At 47.1% G+C, this 21,780-nt stretch overlaps 2 long non-coding RNA genes across 2 annotated transcripts in view; one reads left to right on the top strand and one right to left on the bottom strand.

The window, feature by feature from the left end:
- The window catches only part of LOC138249064 (uncharacterized), a 244,358-nt gene that overhangs the window by 45,227 nt on the left and 177,351 nt on the right, over positions 1 to 21,780 (bottom strand). The window lies entirely within an intron of this gene.
- The window catches only part of LOC138249063 (uncharacterized), a 75,318-nt gene that overhangs the window by 454 nt on the left and 53,084 nt on the right, over positions 1 to 21,780 (top strand). The window contains exon 2 of the long non-coding RNA XR_011194691.1: positions 21,487 to 21,588. This is a non-coding gene — a long non-coding RNA (uncharacterized lncRNA). The remainder of the gene's footprint in view (positions 1 to 21,486; positions 21,589 to 21,780) is intronic.

Raw genomic sequence — 21,780 nt, 5'->3', positions numbered from 1 at the left:
CCTGTACCCCACTCTCCCCCTTGTTTTTGCTCTCCCTTATTCTCTCTTTTATCTTCTCCTTTCTATGGCTCCTTCCTCCCGTTTTCTTCTTTCCTCTTCCTTCTTCTTTTTCCATCTATCTTTTTGGGCTAGTCGCCTTCCACGTTTTGGATCCAAGTAGGTGCCCTTTTCACCTAGGGGCCTTGCCCCTGTGTTCCTAGAGGCCGCCCAGGCCCCCACCTCCACCCCTCGCCCCCCCTTCTTTTCCTGTATGTTGTCACCCTCATCTATGTGTTTTTTTCCCTTTTTTTCCCCTTTCTCCCTCTCCTGAACCTTAGTGTCTGACAAATTAAGGGGGTACTCCCTCAGAGGCCATTAGCCTTTAGGGACAGGGTAAGAAATTCCCTTCTCTCCGTCCTCCACTTAATTGTGTTTTGTTGCCCATATATTATATGATGTATGCCCTGTGCACCCAGTAATTCTGTCTGCTGCATGATTTTATACTTCACGTGTGCTGTGGTTTGCTGTGTATTGCTGTGTCACAGTATTATTCTCATTGTCGGTCTGTTTTATCAGCAGCAGGCCCCCTCCCAGGTAGCTCCCGGGTAAGGTAGGCCCCCCACTCCTTATATATATTTTTATATATCTCACAGCACTTATTCATACTCATACCCCGAGCATGAGTAGTAGGGATCCTTTGCCCTGATGAATGCCCAAGACTTTCCTGAGCTCAATACTGAGGGCAGAAACATGTCGGCTCCTTCCTCATAGAAAGGTGACCCTGTGAGTCCTTGTTCTCACAGAGGTGTCCCAATCTCCACTTTTTTAACCACATCAAACAGAACCTTTATTAAATAATTACACAGGTATCTGTTTAGGTGTTTTTATTCCTTAGTTTAGCTGGATCCCTCTATTTCCAGAACCAGATTCAATTTACGCACTCCCTCCTGTTCCTTTAACAGTGAGGTTGAGTCCGCCCAGGTGGCACTGTCCTACCTGGGTGGGGCTAGGTGGTCATATGATGAAGCATGACACTATATAGTGTGTGAGACCACCTAGTCCGTAAAGGAAACTCCCCTACCGTGTCCTCCAGACTCCCCACAGCACCAGTTTTACTGACACCTCACCTCGAACAGAGGATCACGAGGGATCTGGTGTTACAACTGATACACCAGTGATTTATCCCTCTTTAGATTTAATGAACCCCGTACTCTCTGTTGTGATTGTGCAGCAGAGGGGGCCTTAGGCCCCCAGCACCATGGGGTTTTGCATTTCCAAAATTGCGATTTCTGGTTGGAAATGCAAAAAAATCGCAGATATGGGCCAACAGGCCCATAGGTGCGAATGGGGCCGGTATCACAATTTGAGATACGGTAATAGCATTTGCGATTTTTAAGAAATCGCTATTACCGATTCGCAAATGTGATACATGGCACTTTGCGAGTCGGAAATAGCGATTTCTTAAAAATCGCTATTTCAGAATCGCAAAAGGCCTTGATGATACATCTGGCTTTTGGTCTAAACTTAGCACTTCGGTCTAAGTTTACCTTTGTGGATCGGGCCCACTGTGTTTTAGCGATTCGCAATCGGCCTCAAATTGTGACCTACCTTATGAATATTAATGAGGTAGGTCAATTGTGACTCACTGGGAATCATAAACAGTGTAAAATACACTGTAGTGCATCACTGTTTGCGATTTCCTAATAGCGAATCACTAAACTTCGCTACTAGGGAATCACAATCCTGTGATTTCACACATCTGGCCCCTACATCACTTCAGGAATACAGAGATACGTCATGTGTGAAGCATGTATCTCACAACGCAAGCACAAAGGGATGTGTACATACACAAATATTATAAATATGGAGCAGTGGTGGGGTTGTTTTTTAATTTTCCTAGGCATGTTAAGATTTGTGTGTCTCTGCCTTGAGTGCCCAACTGAATTGTATTCTGGATCCTTAGGCCCATATTTATACCCCCGGCTAACGCCATTCCAACGCGCCAGGTGGGCGCCTTATTTATGGATTGACATTAGCTGGTGCTGCGGGCTGGTCAGAGTAAAAAAAAAAAAGACTTTAACCAGGCAGCACCGGCATAGTGGAAAATGGGGGTCGTGCGTCAAAAAATGGTGCAAGTCAGGTTAGAGTAAAAAATCATGGCTCTAACCGGACTTGCACCATTTTTTGACGCACAACTCCCATGGAAATGACTCCTGTCTTAGCAAAGACAGAAGTCATGCCCCCCTGCCCAATGGCCATGCCCAGGGGACATATGTCCCCTGGGCATGGCCATTGGGCACAGTGGCATGTAGGGGGGTCCAAGTTAGGCCCCCCATGCCACTGATTTTTTTTTTTTTTTTAAATACTTACCTGAACTTACCTGGGATGGGTCCCCCCATCTGTGGGTGGGGGAAGCAGGGGGTGTCCCTGGATGTAGGGAAGGGCACAGGTGGACTGCTTCCATGGTCAGAGACCATGGACATGAGCCCACAGGTCCCTTAACGCCTGCCGTCACCCAGGCGTTAAAAAACGGCGCACAGCAGGCCCGCCCCCTGCTGTGCGTCAAAATTACGCTGGAGTATAAATAAGGCGCACAGGCCTTAAAGTCTTTTTTTTTGCCGGGAACGCCTACCTTGCATCTCATTAACGCAAGGTGGTTTCCCGCATCCAGAAAATGACGCACACGGAGGAAATTAGCCATTCGCAGGTTTGGGCGTCATAGTATAAATATGGTGCAAGGTTTGCGCCAAATGTGCGTCAACATTTTTGACGCACATTTGGCGCAAACAGAGTATAAATATGCCCCTTAGTGCTTGCATCTTCCCACAGGGGAACATGGAATGTGCGTTCGTAGGCCTGTGTCATAGATTGCAGTCTTACTGGACAAGGAGGGGAATCCAAAAAGGTACCCTCTTAGTTTTTTATGCTATTGCCTTCACCAGGATTAAAACCGTGTACGCGTGGTGGTGGTGGTGGCGGCATACCATGTAGTGATCAGTAGTAGTAGTGAGCATGACCATTCTAGCCTGGGTCACTGAAGTGAGGCCCACAGGCTCACTGACCTATTCTAAAGTTATCAGCTGTGTCTTCAACTCACCCCTGCCCAACATCAGCATGATCTGAAATTGTGTGTGTGTGTCTGTGTGTAAATCATGTACTGAATGCACGTTCCCGTGGAAGACATGCACTACACATAGGACAAAATAGGTGAATAGAATGCACATGGTAAAAGTGTGTGTGTGTTCTGGTAGTATGTGTTAAAAGTGACAAACTCTACTACAGTGCAAAGGGAGTGTAGTACTGAACGGTTTGCTCAAACTGAGTGTGTGTGCTGCATGTGAGTATGTTGGTAGAAGCATGATGCAAGTTATTACAGTGCTGGGCAATGAATGTGCTGTGACTGTATACTGAGCGCAGAGGTTCCTGCACTGCTACATAACATGGAGGACCTTGGGTTCCTATTTGGCTAATGCTGTGCCTGCCTCTGGAAAACATGAGTAGTAGAGGAATTCCCAGCAGTCCGAGTTTGATAGTTGAGCAAAGCTGCTGGCTAAGGGGGCATACACTGGAGGATGGGAGAACCACACTCTCTGCCTTCCTAAGTGTTTTATGATGAGTGATAGATCACAAGGAAGGGGCTTGACATATTTCAGGAAGAGAAAGATTGGGATGAAAGAAAACCAAAAAGAGTGAGACTGGGGGCCTACCATCAACCTTGTAATGCACAAATTAACGTGCCTGATATCTAGATGTGTACCCTAGTAACTCTCATGAATCTTGTTATGGAATCAATCAGCTTTGGCGTCCTGGCTTGCTGTGCTGCTCTGCTGCCTGCTTTTCCCCTGCCTGGGTGAGTCTGACTGCACATGCATGCCTGGAACCCAGAGGGACTAGCTGGCTGGCCTTCTCATCTGCAGTCTCAGGGACATAAAAAACCTCCTTCGGGGATAGTGGTGCAGAAAGTGAGTGTCATGACTACATTTTGTACATCTGTGACGTGTGTGATCCATGATAGATGTATCATAACAGTGTGATGTGTACGAGAAGTCTTACATCATCTCCCAACAAATCACTCATTATCATTGGGCAAACACATTAAGTGTCAACGGATTGTAAAGAAAAAAAGGATGTATGTTCATTTAAATGTAGTGTCAACATCGGTGTGGGTAATGTTTTCTTCAGTACCTCAGTTCAAACATAGCTATGATATACCTGTGATAGTACCTATGTGTCATGCCTCACAACACTTTGAATAAACATTAACTATAGTGTTACTAGGTGAGGAATCACATTGCAATCATTGCACAGCAGAAAAATGCTGGAAATGTGCCAGTTACATCCCAACTTTAGTTGTATCCTGGAACAGCCCATAAAGAGGAACAATTGATATCTCAACATGTGTTGCCATATGGGTTTGATTCATTTGTAGTACCACTTGTCTGAGGTATAGCTGTTGTAACCTTGTTTCAGAGGTGACTGGACCTCCGTCAGAGGTGTCCAAATCAGACCTATGCGGAATGCAGTGGCCCCATTACACTGATTCCCAGGATGGCTGTGTGGATGTAGGGTAGCTCATGTATCAGTCCAAGGTTTCATTCAACAAAGTAGATCTCAGCCAGCCTAATGCACATTATGAGGATAGATGTCCACATGACAGGGAACTTGTGATGTGGCCTAGCAGTTGTACCATGGATGGCAGTCTGCATATCTCAGTAATATATGTATCTGTTGGGCACAGAGTGGCAATATCATTGTTGAACAACCTATGCAGCTGTGAAGTACAGACATCGGGTAAATTGAAGATTCAAGGTGAGATTTATTAAATGATGCTCATGACCGGAAACACATCCAGATCAAGAGTGTGCCCAGCAGCAACTGCCTCATCTGTCATTGCCCAGACCACGAGTTCCAATTCCAAAGGAATAGAATGGAATGAACTTGTGGCCACAAGTTTAGAGGTAACATGCCAAAGTCAAATACCCAATACAATACCCATTACAACAGCAGCAACAGTAGGCTTCACTGCATAGATACAAAGTCATTGGTCTACGTTTAGCCAGCAGGTCGTATGATCTAGATTTACCATACATTAATGTAAGCCTTATCAGCAGTATTTAAGCCACCTTGCCGCACTGCGTGAAAGGGAAGGGGCAGGAATGCATAGTGATTGTATGGTACAGTGCATTCCTGCCCTTTCCTACTGGTGGCATACTTTTGCCTCACTAGCACTAACTCAGGCACCTTTGCATCAAAGTGCAAGGGGACATGAGTTGTGGGGAAAACAGTTATTGGGCAGATAAAGACAGGTGCCTGCATAAGCACACTCCAGAGAGGTTTTCTGCTCTTTCTTTGTGTGCTGCTGCAGACTGCAGCACAGGGAGAATAAAGTAACAGAACTATGGCTCTCATAACGACCTTGGCGGTAATTTGGGGAAAGGTACTGCCAACAGGCTGGTGGTACCTTTTCCCAAATTATGGCATTGGCGGTTTGGCTCAAGGCAAACCACCAATGTACCACTCCGTCTGCAGGGGGGTAACGGCCGCTGGGCTGGAGACTTCGGTCTCCAGCCAGGCGGCCATCACAGTCCCACCCTCGGGATTATGACTCCGCCTACCGCCATGGTTTTCGTGGCAATTGTACTGCCACGAAAACCATGGTGGTCGGCACTATCAGTGCCAGGGAATTCCTTCCCTGGCAATGATGGGGGGCTCTCCCCTCCCCCTCCCCAGAGCCCTCCCTCACCTTCCCCTGCCTGCCCCCGCACATTTACACACCCACATGTGCACACATACACACTCATACACACACGCATACCCACATCCACCCACACATGCACACATACGTACCCACACACCGCAACACACACCAACATACATTGTCACACACACGCATTCACAACACACAGCATACACGTGCACTCACATTCAGTCATTCATGCACTCATTCAACACGACTCACACAGGCATGCACGCATACAAAAACAGACACCCCCCAAACACACACAACAACCCCACACACGCATACCATCCCCCACCCCATCTCCTGTTGGAGAACCTAACTTACCTGCTTGCTGGGGTCCTCCGGCAGGAGACGGGACGGGGTGCTGCTGCCAGCAGCAGAGTCCGCCAGCAATACACCACCAGGCCGTATCATTGCTCATGATATGGTGGGTGGTGTTTTGCTGGTGTGGCGCCACTGCTGACAGCAGCGCCACCTTACTGCCGTCTGCCGCCATGACCATCGACGGTAGTCCGCTATCCTTCTGGCGGAACTCCGTCTACCGTCATAATGCAGGTGGGTGGCTGGTGGCCACGGCGACGGTATGTTGGCGGCTGTCGTGGTAGGCAGTCAACACCACCAATGTTGTAATGAGGGACATAATCTTTCTTCTGGTTTAAGTTCATATGTGGACTTGATATATTATTACATGTTTCCATGCTAAAGCCGTGAAGCTTTCAAGATCAGGCTGCCAATGCAGTGAAAAAAACACCAACCAACTATGGAATGGCTCCCTCCCTTAGAGTAAGGTTAGTCTGCAATGTGTGCTGCCTTGTGTAACTCAAGATGACTAGCTACATGCCGACGCACACAAGATGCCATTGCTTACCTTTATACATCTCACTTGAGTTTTGCCCTGACCTTGGCATTGGCACATCTGATAGAGTTGGAACATTTGTATGAGTGAAATGCATTATTCTATATGGTGGCAACATAAATGTTTTGTGCACCTACTCTGAACTTACTGGGTTATTTTTGCATACTGCAATTGGAGAATTCATTGTAATGATGGTATATTGTACATCTCAAATAAAAAGATCAGGTGAAGGTGGAGACACTTATGATGGAACTGTAATGTCTGTAATCTATTATACTTGCCCTAATATGAGAAACAGTTTTCTTCCAAGCTCACGTGACACCTAAAACCATGAAAACCTTTGCCATGAAAACCATGGTGGTCGGCACTATCAGTGCCAGGGAATTCCTTCCCTGGCACTGATAGGGGGCTCCCTCCTCCCCCTCCCCAGAGCCCACCCTCACCTTCCCCTGCCTGCCCCCGCACATTTATGAGACGGGCACGGTACACGCTGTAGGAGGCTGGACTGGCTTGTAGTGAGTACCAAGGGGTACTTACACCTTGCACCAGGCCCATGTATCCCTTATTAGTGTATAGGGTGTCTAGCAGCTTAGGCTGATAGATAATGGCAGCTTAGCAGAGCAGCTTAGGCTGAACTAGGAGACGAGTGAAGCTCCTACAGTACCACAAGTGGCATATGCACAATATCATAAGAAAACACAATACACAGTTATACTAAAAATAAAGGTACTTTATTTTTATGACAATATGCCAAAAGTATCTCAGTGAGTACCCTCAGTATGAGGATAGCAAATATACACAAGATATATGTACACAATACCAAAAATATGCAGTATAGTATTAGAAAACAGTGCAAACAATGTATAGTTACAATAGGATGCAATGGGGACACATAGGGATAGGGGCAACACAAACCATATACTCCAAAAGTGGAATGCGAACCACGAATGGACCCCAAACCTATGTGACCTTGTAGAGGGTCGCTGGGACTGTAAGAAAACAGTGAGGGTTAGAAAAATAGCCCACCCCAAGACCCTGAAAAGTGAGTGCAAAGTGCACTAAAGTTCCCCAAAGGACATAGAAGTCGTGATAGGGGAATTCTGCGGGAAAGACACAAACCAGCAATGCAACAACGATGGATCTCCAGTTGAGGGTACCTGTGGAACAAGGGGACCAAGTCCAAAAGTCACAAGCAAGTCGGAGATGGGCAGATGCCCAGGAAATGCCAGCTGTGGGTGCCAAGAAGCTGCAACTGGACAGTAGAAGCTGAGGATTCTGCAGGAACGACAAGGGCTAGAGACTTCCCTTTTAGAGGACGGATCCCACACGCCGTGGAGAGTCGTGCAGAAGTGTTTTCCTGAAGAAAGACCGCCAACAAGCCTTGCTAGCTGCAAGTCGTGCAGTTAGCGTTTTTGGATGCTGCTGTGGCCCAGGAGGGACCAGGATGTCGCCAATTGCGTCAGGGGACAGAGGGGGCGCCCAGCAAGACAAGGAGCCCTCTCAGAAGCAGGCAGCACCCACAGAAGTGCCGGAACAGGCACTACAAAGAGGAGTGAAATGGTGCTCACCCAAAGTTACACAAAGGAGTCCCACGCCAGCGGAGGCCAACTTAGAAAGTCGTGCAATGCAGGTTAGAGTGCCGTGGACCCAGGCTTGGCTGTGCACAAAGGATTTCCGCCGGAAGTGCACAGAGGTCGGAGTAGCTGCAAAAGTCGCGGTTCCAGCAATGCAGTCTGGCGTGGGGAGGCAAGGACTTACCTCCACCAAACTTGGACTGAAGAGTCACTGGACTGTGGGAGTCACTTGGACAGAGTTGCTGGATTCAAGGGACCTCGCTCGTCGTGCTGAGAGGAGACCCAGGGTACCGGTGATGCAGTTCTTTGGTGCCTGCGGTAGCAGGGGGAAGATTCCGTCGACCCACGGGAGATTTCTTCGGAGCTTCTAGTGCAGAGAGGAGGCAGACTACCCCCGCAGCATGCACCACCAGGAAAACAGTTGAGAAAGCGGCAGGATCAGCGTTACAGAGTTGCAGTAGTCGTCTTCGCTACTTTGTTGCAGTTTTGCAGGCTTCCAGCGCGGTCAGCAGTTGATTCCTTGGCAGAAGGTGAAGAGAGAGATGCAGAGGAACTCTGATGAGCTCTTGCATTCGTTATCTAAGGAATTCCCCAAAGCAGAGACCCTAAATAGCCAGAAAAGAGGGTTTGGCTACTTAGGAGAGAGGATAGGCTAGCAACACCTGAAGGAGCCTATCAGAAGGAGTCTCTGACGTCACCTGCTGGCCCTGGCCACTCAGAGCAGTCCAGTGTGCCAGCAGCACCTCTGTTTCCAAGATGGCAGAGGTCTGGAGCACACTGGAGGAGCTCTGGGCACCTCCCAGGGGAGGTGCCGGTCAGGGGAGTGGTCACTCCCCTTTCCTTTGTCCAGTTTCGCGCCAGAGCAGGGCTGAGGGGTCCCTGAACCAGTGTAGACTGGCTTATGCAGAAATGGGCACCTTCTGTGCCCATGAAAGCATTTCCAGAGGCTGGGGGATGCTACTCCTCCCATGCCTTAACACCTTTTTCCAAAGGGAGAGGGTGTAACACCCTCTCTCTGAGGAAGTCCTTTGTTCTGCCATCCTGGGCCAAGCCTGGCTGGACCCCAGGAGGGCGGAAACCTGTCTGAGGGGTTGGCAGCAGCAGCAGCTGCAGTGAAACCCCTGAAAAGGCAGTTTGGCAGTACCAGGGTCTGTGCTACAGACCAGTGGGATCATGGGATTGTGCCAACTATGCCAGGATGACATAGAGGAGGCAATTCCATGATCATAGACATGTTACATGGCCATATTCGGAATTACCATTGTGAAGCTACACAAAGGTAGTGCCCTATGTGTAGTGCACGCGTGTAATGGTGTCCCCGCACTCACAAAGTCCGGGGAATTTGCCCTGAACAATGTGGGGGCACCTTGGCTAGTGCCAAGGTGCCCACACACTAAGAAACTTTGCACCTAACCTTTACCAGGTAAAGGTTAGACATATAGGTGACTTATAAGTTACTTAAGTGCAGTGGTAAATGGCTGTGAAATAACGTGGATGTTATTTCACTCAGGCTGCAGTGGCAGGCCTGTTTAAGAATTGTCAGAGCTCCTTATGGGTGGCAAAAGAAATGCTGCAGCCCATAGGGATCTCCTGGAACCCCAATACCCTGGGTACCTTAGTACCATATACTAGGGAATTATAAGGGTGTTCCAGTATGCCAATGTGAATTGGTGAAATTGGTCACTAGCCTGTTAGTGACAATTTGGAAAGAAATGAGAGAGCATAACCAATGAGGTTCTGGATAGCAGAGCCTCAGTGAGACAGTTAGTCATAACACAGGTAACACTTTCAGGCACACTTATGAGCACTGGGGTCCTGGCTGGCAGGGTCCCAGTGACACATACAACTAAAACAACATATATACAGTGAAAAATGGGGGTAACATGCCAGGCAAGATGGTACTTTCCTACACAAACCCCCCCCCAAACGAAGGACAATAAGACTAGTCATTACCTGATGGGTCTTCATTGTCTAAGTGGAAATATCTGGAGAGTCCATCTGCATTGGAGTGGGTACTCCCAGGTCTATGTTCCACTGTATAGTCCATTCCCTGTAGGGATATGGACCACCTCAACAATTTAGGATTTTCACCTTTCATTTGTTTTAGCCAAAGTAGAGGTTTGTGGTCTGTCTGAACAATGAAGTGAGTGCCAAACAGGTATGGCCTCAACTTCTTCAGTGCCCAGACCACAGCAAAGGCCTCCCTCTCAATGGCAGACCAACGTTTTTCTCTAGGGGTCAACCTCCTACTAATAAAAGCAACAGGTTGATCCTGGCCCTCAGAATTAAGTTGTGATAGGACTGCCCCTACTCCTAATTCAGATGCATCAGTTTGGACATAGAATTTTTTAGAGTAACAAGGGCTTTTTAGGACAGGTGCAGAGCACGTGGCCTGCTTCAGCTCCTCAAAAGCTTTCTGACAGTTTGCTGTCCAGAATACCTTCTTAGGCATTTTCTTTGAAGTGAGGTCATTAAGAGGGGCTGCAATGGAGCCATAGTTTTTGATGAACCACCTATACTACCCAGTGAGGCCTAAAAAGGCTCTCACCTGAGTCTGAGTAGTAGGGGGAACCCAATCAATAATTGTTTTGGATTTTCCCCTGAAGTGGTGCAATCTGTTCCCCACCAACAAGGTGTCCCAGATAAACCACCTTTCCCTGCCCTATCTGGCACTTTGAAGCCTTGATAGTGAGGCCTGCCTTTTGCAGGGCCTCCAAAACTTTCCATCGGTGGACCAGGTGATCATCCCAGCTGGAGCTAAAGACAGCTATATCGTCCAGATATGCTGCACTAAAAGCTTCCAGCCCTTGCAGGACTGTGTTCACCAACCTCTGAAAAGTGGCAGGTGCATTTTTCAATCCAAAAGGCATTACTGTGAATTGGTAATGTCCCCCAATGGTTGAAAATGCAGTTTTCGCTTTAGCATCTTCTGATAATTTGATCTGCCAATACCCTGCAGTCAAATCAAAAGTGCTTAGATACTTGGCAGATGCCAGTGTATCTATGAGCTCATCTGCCCTGGGTATAGGGTGAGCATCAGTTTTGGTTACCTGGTTGAGACCTCTGTAGTCTACACAAAACCGCATTTCCTTCTTTCCATCTTTGGAATGAGGTTTCGGTACAAGTACCACAGGAGAAGCCCATGGACTTTCAGAGTGCTCAACCACTCCCAGTTCTAACATTTTCTGCACCTCTTGCTTTATGCAGTCCCTGACATGGTCAGGCTGCCTATAGATCTTACTTTTGACAGGCAAGCTGTCTCCAGTATCTATAGTGTGCTCACACCAAGAAGTGGTACCTGGCACAGTAGAGAAGAGTTCAGAAAACTGACCCAGGAGATTTATGCAGTGGTCTTTCTGCTCAGCAGTAAGACAATCTGCCACTACAACACCTTCCACTAGCATCTTGTTCTGTGGAAGAGAAGAGATCAGGTAGAGGATCACTGTCTTCTTCCTGTCCCTCATCAGTTGCCGTGAGCAGGGTGGGGTCAGCCCTGTCATAGTAGGGTTTCAGGCGATTGACATGGAGCACCCTAAGGGGACTCCTGGCAGTGCCTAAGTCAACTAAGTAGGTGACTTCACCCTTTTTCTCAACAATTGTGTGGGGTCCACTCCATTTATCTTGGAGTGCTCTTGGGGCCACAGGCTCCAAGACCCACACTTTCTGCCCTGGTTGGTACTGAACCAAAACAGCCTTCTGGTCATGCCATTGCTTTTGGAGCTCTTGGCTGGCCTGAAGGTTTTTACTGGCCTTTTTCATGTACTCAGCCATCCTTGATCTGAGGCCAAGTACATAGTCCACTATGTCTTGCTTTGGAGCTTTTAAAGGTTGTTCCCAACCCTCCTTAACAAGTGTTAGGGGACCTCTCACAGGGTGACCAAAAAGAAGTTCAAAGGGGCTGAAGCCCACTCCTTTCTGGGGTGCCTCCCTATAAGCAAAAAGGAGGCATGGTAAAAGGATATCCCATCTCCTGCGGAGTTTTTCTGGGAGTCCCATAATCATGCCTTTGAGAGTTTTGTTAAATCTCTCCACCAGTCCATTTGTTTGTGGATGATAGGGTGTGGTGAACTTGTATGTCACCCCACACTCCTTCCACATGGCCTTTAAGTAAGCAGACATGAAATTGCTTCCCCTGTCTGATACCACCTCTTTTGGGAAGCCCACCCTGGAAAAGATTCCCAGGAGGGCCTTTGCCACTGCAGGAGCTGTAGTGGTCCTTAGAGGAATTGCTTCAGGATATCTGGTGGCATGGTCCACTACCACCAAGATAAACCTATTGCCTGAAGCAGTAGGAGGGTCAAGGGGGCCAACTATGTCAACCCATACCCTTTCAAAGGGAACCCCAACCACAGGTAGTGGAATAAGGGGTGCCTTTGGAGTGCCACCTGTCTTGCCACTGGCTTGACAGGTTTCACAGGACTTACAAAAATCTTTTGTGTCCTCAGACATTCTAGGCCAATGAAACAAGGGCACAAGCCTGTCCCAAGTTTTCATTTGCCCCAAATGTCCAGCAAGGGGAATGTCGTGAGCAAGAGTTAGGAGGAACTTTCTGTACTCCTGAGGAATCACCAATCTCCTGGCAGCTCCAGGTTTTGGATCCCTTGCTTCAGTGTACAGAAGATTGTCCTCCCAGTAAACTCTGTGAGAGTCACTGACATCCCCATTTGCTTGTTTGACAGCTTGCTGTCTTAGACCCTCTAGTGTGGGACAGGTCTGCTGTGCCACACTCAGCTCCTCCCTGGCAGGCCCCCCTTCACCCAAAAGCTCAGCAGTGTCTGCTTCCAGCTCCTCTGGTGTAGGTTCTGCACAGGGTGGAAATTCTTCTTCCTCTGAAGAAGAATCCACTGTAGAGGGAGGGATAGTAGGTAGTGCTTTACTTCTACTAGCCCTAGCTTTAGGGAGCACTTGGTCCATTCTTCCAGGATCCAAGTCAACCTGTCCTTTTTGCTTTTTGGCCTGAGCCCTGGTCAAAGCAAAAATATGCCCTGGAATGCCCAGCATTGCTGCATGAGCCTCTAACTCCACTTCTGCCCAAGCTGATGTCTCTAAATCATTCCCTAATAGACAGTCTACAGGTAAATCTGAGGCAACCACAACTTTCTTTGGGCCAGTAACCCCCCCCCAGTTGAGATTCACAACAGCCATGGGGTGGCTAAGGGTGTTGTTATGAGCATCGGTTACTTGGTACTGGTGACCAAGTAGGTGTTGTTCAGGGTGGACCAGTTTCTCTATTACCATTGTAACACTGGCACCTGTGTCCCTGTAGGCCTGAACCTCAACACCATTTATTAGGGGTAGTTGCTTGTACTTATCCATGTTAAGGGGACAAGCAACTAAGGTGGCTAAATCAATAGCCCCCTCAGAGACTAACACAGCCTCTGTGGTCTCCCTAACAAGAACAACCCCAACTAAGTTACCAAAAGTGAGCCCAGCTACTCCCTTAGATTGGCTATTAGTAGGTTTGCTCCCACCACCACTGCTATTAGTAGGGACACTAGGTGTAGCCTTGGGGGTTGTAGTGGTAGGAGGCTTGGTGCTTTTCTTTGGACAACTGGGATCTGTTGTCCAATGGCCTTTTATTTTACATAAATAGCACCATGGATTCTTTTCTTTGTTTTGATTTGAAGAGGATTTGGACCCACCACCCCCACCAGAGTGTTTTTGTGGGCCTGATGAAGACTCATTTTTAGATTTGTCCCCACCCTTGTCAGAAGACTTACCATCCTTCTTCTTATTGCCATCTTTGTCACCCCCTGTATGAACTTTTCTGTTCACCCTTGTTCCGACCCATTTGTCTGCCTTCTTTCCCAATTCTTGGGGAGAGGTCAGATCAGAGTCCACCAAGTACTGGTGCAACAAATCAGACACACACTTATTAAGAATATGCTCTCTCAGGATCAAGTTATACAGGCTTTCATAATCAGTAACTTTACTGCCATGTAACCACCCCTCCAAGGCCTTCACTGAATGGTCAATTAAATCAACCCAGTCTTGTGAAGACTCCTTTTTGGTCTCTCTGAACTTCATCCTGTACTGTTCAGTGGTTAAGCCATAACCATCCAGGAGTGCATTCTTAAGAACTGTAAAATTATTGGCATCACTTTCTTTCACAGTAAGGAGCCTATCCCTACCCTTTCCACTAAATGATAGCCATAGGATAGCAGCCCACTGCCTTTGAGGGACATCCTGTACAACACAGGCCCTCTCAAGTGCAGCAAACCACTTGTTAATGTCATCCCCCTCCTTATAAGGGGGAACTATCTTGTGCAGATTCCTAGAATCATGCTCTTTTGCAGGATGACTATTGGGAATACTGCTGCTGCCACCATGGGTTTCTAAACCCAATTTCTTTCTTTCTTTCTCTACTTCTAAGGACTGTCTATCCAAATCCAGCTGTTGCTTCTTGAGCTTCAGTCTGGTTTGTTCCACTCTCAATCTATTGAGCTCCCTTTCTAACAATCTGTCATCAGGGTGGGTGGGAGGGACATGCCTTGAAACAGAAGTATGGTGAGAATGGACAGAAGGAGACCCATCCCTTACAGAAGGTATCCTAACAGCTTGGGTAACAGAAACATCACTTCTACTATGGTGAGAAGGAATACTCTTGCTATGATGTGAGACAACACTATCAGTATGGTGTGACTCTACTTCAGTACCAACTATGCTAGGCTGTCTAGTAATGGGCAGGCTAGGAAGTTTCTTTCCTGAATCTTTTTCTAGGGGAGTCCCTGGATCAGATTGGGAACCATTAGCTACTTTTTCAACAGAAGAGGCACCTCTGGCCTTATCCTGTTCTATAAGCCTGTTAACCAACAGTTCTCTGGAGGGATTCTTCCCTACACGTAAACCCCTTTCTATGCAGAGACTCCTTGCTCCTTTTAACTAAGGTGATCATAAGCAAGTTTGGACAGATCAACAGTTTGGCCTGTGCCAGACATTTTTAGAAAGTGTTTAAGTGACAGAAAAAGTGAGAAAAAGTTTTTAGAACTTTAAAGAACAGGAAAAAAATCTTTTAAAACCTTTTAAGAACTTTTTAGAAAGTTAGAGGTACTTTTCAGCACTTAGAAAAGAGTGAAAAGAGGAAATGCAAAACGTTTTGGTTAGGTGTACATACACTGAACTTGTTTTGTATATTTTTCTCTTATGAAAAGTACAATGACAAAAGTGGTAAGTAGTTGCAAAGGATCTATCCCACCGCTGCACAACCAATGTAGGAGGCTGGACTGGCTTGTAGTGAGTACCAAGGGGTACTTACACCTTGCACCAGGCCCAGGTATCCCTTATTAGTGTATAGGGTGTCTAGCAGCTTAGGCTGATAGATAATGGTAGCTTAGCAGAGCAGCTTAGGCTGAACTAGGAGACGAGTGAAGCTCCTACAGTACTACAAGTGTCATATGCACAATATCATAAGAAAACACAATACACAGTTATACTAAAAATAAAGGTACTTTATTTTTATGACAATATGCCAAAAGTATCTCAGTGAGTACCCTCAGTATGAGGATAGCAAATATACACAAGATATATGTACACAATACCAAAAATATGCAGTATAGTATTAGAAAACAGTGCAAACAATGTATAGTTACAATAGGATGCAATGGGGACACATAGGGATAGGGGCAACACTAACCATATACTCCAAAAGTGGAATGTGAACCACGAATGGACCCCAAACCTATGTGACCTTGTAGAGGGTCGCTGGGACTGTAAGAAAACAGTGAGGGTTAGAAAAATAGCCCACCCCAAGACCCTGAAAAGTGAGTGCAAAGTGCACTAAAGTTCCCCAAAGGACATAGAAGTTGTGATAGGGGAATTCTGCGGGAAAGACACAAACCAGCAATGCAACAACGATGGATCTCCAGTCGAGGGTACCTGTGGAACAAGGGGACCAAGTCCAAAAGTCACAAGCAAGTCGGAGATGGGCAGATGCCCAGGAAATGCCAGCTGTGGGTGCAAAGAAGCTGCTACTGGACAGTAGAAGCTGAGGATTCTGCAGGACCGACAAGGGCTAGAGACCTCCCTTTTGGAGGACGGATCCCCCACGCTGTGGAGAGTCGTGCAAAAGTGTTTTCTTGAAGAAAGACCGCCAACAAGCCTTGCTAGCTGCAAGTCGTGCGGTTAGTGTTTTTGGATGCTGCTGTGGCCCAGGAGGGACCAGGATGTCGCCAATTGCGTCAGGGGACAGAGGGGGCGCCCAGCAAGACAAGGAGCCCTCTCAGAAGCAGGCAGCACCCGTAGAAGTGCCAGAACAGGCACTACAAAGAGGAGTGAAACGGTGCTCACCCGAAGTTGCACAAAGGAGTCCCACGCCGCCGGAGGCCAACTTAGAAAGTCGTGCAATGCAGGTTAGAGTGCCGTGGACCCAGGCTTGGCTGTGCACAAAGGATTTCCGCCAGAAGTGCACAGAGGACGGAGTAGCTGCAAAAGTCGCGGTTCCCAGCAATGCAGTCTGGCGTGGGGAGGCAAGGACTTACCTCCACCAAACTTGGACTGAAGAGTCACTGGACTGTGGGAGTCACTTGGACAGAGTTGCTGGATTCAAGGGACCTCGCTCGTCATGCTGAGAGGAGACCCAGGGTACCGGTGTTGCAGTTCTTTGGTGCCTGCGGTAGCAGGGGGAAGATTCCGTCGACCCACAGGAGATTTCTTCAGAGCTTCTAGTGCAGAGACATGCACCACCAGGAAAACAGTCGAGAAGGCGGCAGGATCAGCGTTACAGAGTTGCAGTAGTCGTCTTCGCTACTTTGTTGCAGTTTTGCAGGCTTCCAGCGCGGTCAGCAGTCGATTCCTTGGCAGAAGGTGAAGAGAGAGATGCAGAGGAACTCTGATGAGCTCTTGCATTCGTTATCTAAGGAATCCCCCAAAGCAGAGACCCTAAATAGCCAGAAAAGAGGGTTTGGCTACTTAGGAGAGAGGATAGGATAGCAACACCTGAAGGAGTCTATCAGAAGGAGTCTCTGACGTCACCTGCTGGCCCTGGCCACTCAGAGCAGTCCAGTGTGCCAGCAGCACCTCTGTTTCCAAGATGGCAGAGGTCTGGAGCACACTGGAGGAGCTCTGGGCACCTCCCAGGGGAGGTGCCGGTCAGGGGAGTGGTCACTCCCCTTTCCTTTGTCCAGTTTCGCGCCAGAGCAGGGCTGAGGGGTCCCTGAACCGGTGTAGACTGGCTTATGCAGAAATGGGCACCATCTGTGCCCATGAAAGCATTTCCAGATGCTGGGGAGCCTACTCCTCCCCTGCCTTAACACCTTTTTCCAAAGGGAGAGGGTGTAACACCCTCGCTCTGAGGAAGTCCTTTGTTCTGCCATCCTGGGCCAAGCCTGGCTGGACCCCAGGAGGGCAGAAACCTGTCTGAGGGGTTGGCAGCAGCTGCAGTGAAACCCCTGAAAAGGCAGTTTGGCAGTACCAGGGTCTGTGCTACAGACCAGTGGGATCATGGGATTGTGCCAACTATGCCAGGATGACATAGAGGGGGCAATTCCATGATCATAGACATGTTACATGGCCATATTCGGAGTTACCATTGTGAAGCTACACATAGGTAGTGCCCTATGTGTAGTGCACGCGTGTAATGGTGTCCCCGCACTCACAAAGTCCGGGGAATTTGCCCTGAACAATGTGGGGGCACCTTGGCTAGTGCCAGGGTGCCCACACACTAAGTAACTTTGCACCTAACCTTTACCAGGTAAAGGTTAGACATATAGGTGACTTATAAGTTACTTAAGTGCAGTGGTAAATGGCTGTGAAATAACGTGGACGTTATTTCACTCAGGCTGCAGTGGCAGGCCTGTGTAAGAATTGTCAGAGCTCCCTATGGGTGGCAAAAGAAATGCTGCAGCCCATAGGGATCTCCTGGAACCCCAATACCCTGGGTACCTTAGTACCATATACTAGGGAATTATAAGGGTGTTCCAGTATGCCAATGTGAATTGGTGAAATTGGTCACTAGCCTGTTAGTGACAATTTGGAAAGAAATGAGAGAGCATAACCACTGAGGTTCTGGATAGCAGAGCCTCAGTGAGACAGTTAGTCATAACACAGGTAACACTTTCAGGCACACTTATGAGCACTGGGGCCCTGGCTGGCAGGGTCCCAGTGACACATACAACTAAAACAACATATATACAGTGAAAAATGGGGGTAACATGCCAGGCAAGTTGGTACTTTCCTACACACGCGCATTTAGAAAATTGACCATTGATATAGGAAAGTAGGCCACGCATTTTATAAGGCAAAGTCATCTGACATTTTGGGCCCACCAACATCTGTAGCGGCACAGACAACCCTGCCTCTCAAGGATCTGTACGTGCAACTCAGCAGCCAGGCACATGCCACCCCACCCATGGACCTCCTGGAAGACAGCAGCTGCAAGGCACTGGACCAAGTACATGTGGAGGTGCAGCACAGTACAACTTGCTTGGGTGGAGAATGAGGAAAAATGGACAAGAGGATGGCAAGAATAGGAAAAGAACAGAAGTGGCAGGGGGACATTTTCATGTCATAATGCACTTGAAAGCACAGCAGCACAAATATGAACTCTCCTTCAGCACATACTCTTCCCTTTTTTCAATAAACCTATATTGTTATATGTATTAGTCATATGTTTAGTTCTAGTTAGTTTAGTGTAGGTTTAGAAATAGTTTAATGTAGTAGTTTTCATGATGTAGTACTTTAATAATTTTTATTACATTAGTCTTTTAAGTGGGTGGGTGTTAATGTTTTATGTTAATAAAATATATATATATATATATATATATATATATATATATATATATATATCTTTGTTTACGATCCTATTGTCACTTACAAACTCATTATCTTAATGAGACTACTAGATTTGGGCGTCAGAATCACCTGCATTGTGGGGGACTGAATCTGAACCCGCACCATGTGACACCTGTTGGCCTAATCCGGGTTTGTTCCGGCTAACTAGCACTGTATTATCTCCACCCAGGAGCATGTATGACTAGGGCAACTGGGCGCATGACATAACTGACTCCTCAGGAGAATCGTGGTCACTCAGATCTCATCCGTTTCTCTCAGTTACATTAGTCTCACGTATGCAAGGACAACCAGACACAGAGTAAAGTTCAATATGGTTTTATTGAAGTAACTGCATCTTAGATAATAAAGCATGTATTGCAATAATTAGGACGATGAAGCACAATAGGATTAAAATTGTGCAAGGGGAGTAAAACACAAGAATAACCCTAACTGAGCTATGTTAGAGCACATCATGTTAAGCTCTAAATTCTGCCCTTCACGTCTCCCCTGGGAAGATATCATCCCTCATACCTGAGCAAGAGGTCTGTAGTCCACATAAGCAGCTGTAGTGTAGCAATCAACAATCAGCATACAGTCATGGACATCTGGCTGGAATCTCCCTCTAACATACATGGATCAAAGTAGTGTTTTTATAATAAAACAGCTGATGTTCCAAGAAAGGATCCCCACGTAAGAGCGTGCATGTTTCTGTGAACATTGGAGGCAAAGCTTACCACTTTTGTCGACAACCTATCTTACTGCAGCCTTGAGAAAAGCACGGAGTGAAAGAAATGTCTTGTTTAAGAACGCAGTGCTGACCTAGGTGAAGAACAGCTAGATAGAGAAAATAAAAGAAGACCGCAAATGTGGCTGCTGTTAAAATAATATAATGAAGCTAAAATAAAATATATCTAGGTTAAAGTGCAAAGCGGCAGGCCTAGTTTGCAAAAATAACGTGTATGAAACTTTAGCTAAAATGACTACAAAACACCATGGCCCTCATTTCAACTTTGGCGTGCGGCAAGTGCTGCCCGCCAAGTTGAAACCACCGCGCGGCTGCCAATGCGGCCGCACTCCCGCGGTGTCTATTTGGAGATCCCCGCTGGGCCGGTGGGGATCTCGGCCGCAGCATGGGAGCCGGCTCCAAATGGAACCGGCAGTGTTACGGTGGTGCGATGGGTGCAGTTGCACCCATCGTGTTTTTCACTGTCTGAAAAGCTCCATGGGGCCGTGGCAGAGGGCCCCTGCACTGCCCATGCCAGAGGCCCCCAGGGGCCCCGCGACTCCCCTTTTCGCCAGCCTTTTCATGGCAAAAGGCTGGCAGAAGGGGGACTCGTAATCCCCTGGGCAGTGCTGCAAGCAGCGCTGCCCTGGGGGATTACAACCGCCGGGACCAATGTGGCGGGAAACCGCCGGTCCCGGCAGTGCGACCGCAGCACTTCCGCCGCGGTCGTAATCCCATGTGAAGCACCGCCAGCCTGTTGGCCGTGCTTCCGTCAAAACAGCCCTTGCGGTCTTTGACCGCCAGGGTTGTAGTGAGGGCCTATGTGTAGTTAGTATATGTTTATGATGTAGTTGATGTTTGTATTGTACTTAGTTTTGTGTATTAAGGGGGTTGAGGGTTGAATAGAATTAACTTGTGATTACACTTTTAAAAGACAACATGCCAAAGTCAAATACACAATACAATACCCATTACAACAGCAGCCCAGGTGGATTTCACTGCATGGATACAACGCCATTGATCTAAGTTTAGCAAGCAGGACATATGCACTATGTCATGGGTCAATAGTGACACTATAGCAGGTTATAAGGCTATATTAAGTAATGTTCACATACGTAATTGATGCTATAAAATCAGAACCTCTGAACAGATATTCAATTATTTTTAAAACATTTCCCTAGTAACAGAATTGCTAGAGGTGAAGTCACACAATATTGTTGTCAAGTCTATAGCGAACCACTCTAAATCAACATCTCATGTGCGCAATTCGTACTAATTATATAACAATCTTGGTATTTAAGCCATGTGGACAGACAAGCTGCATATTTCTGAAGCTTATATTTTCTTAAGACTATGACATGCTGATCTATTATATTCCACATCTCATGATGCTTTTACATCCCAGGCAGAAAACCACTTTCAATAATGATAATATTATACTCAGCTCACCAGCAGCAATACATCTGCCACACGTTAACTAAAATGCAATGTTGCCATTAATGCTATGAATGTAAGTATAGCCCAAGTGTCAAGAGTCTTGAATACTCATAATTTTGATCTGAACTAGTAAATGTCATTTAACAATGGCTAATCTTGCAAAGCGTATCGTCTGCAGCAAGGCCCCTTTCTCACTACTATAACTATGTAGGTTCACCAGCATTAATTAAGTACTCAACAGTAAATGTAGTCACTATGTTGACAGTGGTACATCTGAATATTGTGCAGCTGCCTATCCTGAGATGGATTCGGACGTCTTCCCACACGGTCTGTATTTGATCTTTTATTTGTTGTGTATATTCCAGGAGAACTTTGTCATCATTCTCTTCTTCCTCCCACATCTCTGCAGCCATGACTAAGAGAGTTCTGGGCTGACGTCCAAACACCAGCTTGAAGGGACTATGGCCAGTAGAGGACTGCACTTGCGTTCGTATGGCATAGAGAACTAAGGGTAATTTTTTATCTAAGTCTTTACCAGAATCTGTAATGGTTTTCTTCAACAGTGACTTTAAAGTGCGATTGTATCTCTTTACAAGACCATCCGTTTATGTATGATAGAAAGAAGTGCATATCTGGGCCATTTCTAGTATCTGATTTATTTGTGCCTTCAGAATGGACATAAACGGGGTGCCCTGGTCCGTGA

Source organism: Pleurodeles waltl, chromosome 8 (genome assembly GCF_031143425.1).
Source record: "Pleurodeles waltl isolate 20211129_DDA chromosome 8, aPleWal1.hap1.20221129, whole genome shotgun sequence".
Classification (NCBI taxonomy): Eukaryota; Metazoa; Chordata; class Amphibia; order Caudata; family Salamandridae; genus Pleurodeles; species Pleurodeles waltl.
This window is presented reverse-complemented; position numbering and strand designations above follow the sequence as displayed.